We start from the raw sequence: 3,173 nt of genomic DNA on the forward strand, positions 1-3,173 counted from the left end.
GTTGTGGGAAAAATGTGATAATAGCTGGAGATTTTAATTGTATACTAGAAAAAAGAGGGGGAAATTCTAAAAACGCTTCTACGAATAGAACAGATACAAGTTCAAAGGTATTGAACAACTTAATAAATGATTGTAAACTTACTGATGTTTTTAAAACTTTGCATCCAAAAGGATCGGGATATACTTGGTCAAATGGGAAAACGTTTTCAAGAATAGATTATGTATTGACATCGTGTATGATTGTACCAACTACATGTACAGTAGACCCGGTTCCTTTTTCTGACCACCATAAGATAACGGTCTCAATGAAATTTGTGGATTCCAAAAAACAAAGAGTTGGATTGTGGAAATTAAATACAAGCTTACTAAAAAACGAAAAAATAGTAAAAAGATATACATACAAGTTTAAACAATGGATATCATTAATTATCCTATATGAGACCGTGGGCGAGTGGTGGGAGGAAATTAAAAATAGAACAAAAGAATTTTTCAGTAAAGAAGGCAGGAGGATAGCAGGAGAAAAAAGGAAGTGGATGAGGAGAAAACAAATTAAACTGCAAAGATATTATAAGTTACTACATGCGGGTTTTCAAGTCAGTGAGGAAATAGTGAAACTTAAAAAAGAAATGATGACAGAATTAAATGAGAAAAGTAAAAGTTTTTTGGTTCGGAGTAGAGTAAAACACTTGGAGGAAAATGAGAAATGTACACGTTATTTTTTTAGGAAACTGTTAAAATCCAAACATTGGATTAACTCATTGATTACAGAAAACGGAGAAGAAATAAAAAATAGTGAACAGATTAATACAGAGGTATATGAATTTTATAAGAAACTTTATGAAAATAAAGAGACAAACGAAGAAGAGTTACCTTATTTTTTAACCAAACTGACTAATAAATTAACCGAAAGAGAGAGGAAGAATCTGGACCAGGAAATTACAATAGAAGAATTAACAAAAGCCATGCAGAGCATGCAGAATAATAAGACCCCAGGCCGGGATGGCCTGCCAAAGGAATTTTATGCCTGCTTCTGGGATATCATAAAAGAACCCTTACTTCAAGTCTATAATGAAGCCTTTAGAGAAGGAAGATTACCAAATATGATGAATCAAGGAATGATTACTTTGCTTTATAAGAAAGGCCCACAAAATAATTTAAAAAATTGGAGACCTTTAACATTGCTGGGATTAGATGTTAAAATTTTATCAAAAGCTTTATTCTTTCGGGTGCAAGCAGTTATTTCTAGTATAATAGATAAAGAACAGACGTGTGGCATTCCGGGAAGAAAGATGTCTGATAGTTTAGCTCTGATCAGAGACACTTATATATACTGCCAAGAGAGAAACATCCCCTTGTCTATATTAGGGATAGACCTGGAAAAAGCATTTGATAGTGTTGACCATAGGTTTATGGAAAGAGTACTGAGCCACTTTAATTTTGGCGAGGTTTTCATAAAATGGATAAAAGTTTTGTATAATGATTGCTACAGTGTGGTGATGGTGAACAGGGAGATCACCCCACTTTTTGGAGTAAAAGCGGGGGTGAGACAAGGCTGTCCACTGTCCCCCTTACTCTTTATCATGACTATGGAACCATTAGCAAGTGCAATAAGACAAAACAAGTTGATTAAAGGAATTATTCCCCCTGGGTACTATGGTAGAGATATAAAACTAACGATGTATATGGATGATTTGACTCTCCTTCTAACAGATAATGCGGCTATAAAAGAAAGTTTGAAAGTATGTGACAGATTCACTATAGTTTCAGGAATGAAAATAAATAAATCAAAAAGTGAGGTAATGTATAGGAATTGGAACGACAGAAAGGCCAATTGGGGATTAGTAGAACAAAATGATGTGATAAAAGTTTTAGGAGTCCAGATAGGAGAAGATATGGGAGTAAAAAACTGGGAGACAAAATGGTCAAAAATACAAGGGAAATTATTGCAATGGAGAGAAAGAGACCTAACGTTAACAGGGAAGGTATTAGTATTAAAAACGGAAATAGTTTCATCATTAGCTCATTTGGCATCAACTTTCCCACTGCCACACAGGATAATGACTACATTACGGAAAACAATGTTTCAATTTCTGTGGGGGAGCAAACATGAAAAATTGAGGAGAGAAATTATGTATAGACCGGTAAATGAAGGAGGCAGGAATGTACCAAATTTAGGAATAAAATTCAGAGCAATGTTCATTACACCTATTCTGAAGGTTTGCCTAAATATACAACCCGAGCCCATTTGGGCGCCTTACGTTAAATTCTGGTTAGGGGCTCGAGTATTAAAAACTTGGGGAAAGAGAGTTACATTACATTCACCCTTTTCGGACTCTTACCCTGCAATGTTTAATTCAGTAGTACAAGAACTTAAAGGAGGTATTGAGGAATTAACACCGGATTTAGTGAAAAGACAGAACATAGAAAGAAAATTGTCTAGACCCGAAAAACTAACACCTATAGGGAAATTTAATGAGGAAAGTGTTAGGAAAATATGGAAAAATGTAAATAACAAACATTTGACAAACAAACAGAAAGATTTTGCCTGGCAAATCGCCAATCAATGTTTAACTACAAGAGATTTCTTGTATAAAAGAAATTGTACAGCAAGTCCAATGTGTCCTAGAACTAGATGTGGTGACAACGAGACGATAAAACATTTACTTTGGAATTGTCCCATTGCTAAAAGAACATGGGAATTATTGAAACCATGGTTGTGGGAATTAAAACAGGAAGAGATAACCTATGACAAAATTGTTTATGGTTTTTTAAAAGAAGAAAGTGGGAAAAGTGAATTGATGTGGTGGATAGTGGTAAATTGTATTAAAGAAGCAATATGGAAGGCTAGAAACATCTATATATCTAAGAAATATGAGATAGAGGAAAACAATGTGATAAAGATAGTGGGTTCCTTAGTGAAGGATTATATGTGGAAAATGAAATTTGGGAAAAAAAGTAAGGAGGATATTAGCATATGGAAAGTGCCGGAAATTTTACATAATATTGTTAATTAATGTTTTTTTGTAAGTCCCCTTCCCCCCTCAACATGTGATTATAAATGTCATAAAAGATTGTTTTTGTTGTTGTTTTGTGTAAGTACAAGTCTTACCCACTTTTTTTTAGAAAGAAGTGATGTATGTTAAAGGGATATTGTAATTTTTGTTACAAAAAAA

Source organism: Poecilia latipinna, unplaced genomic scaffold (genome assembly GCF_001443285.1).
Source record: "Poecilia latipinna isolate Pla-1442-1.1 unplaced genomic scaffold, P_latipinna-1.0 Scaffold4160, whole genome shotgun sequence".
In the NCBI taxonomy this organism is placed as follows: Eukaryota; Metazoa; Chordata; class Actinopteri; order Cyprinodontiformes; family Poeciliidae; genus Poecilia; species Poecilia latipinna.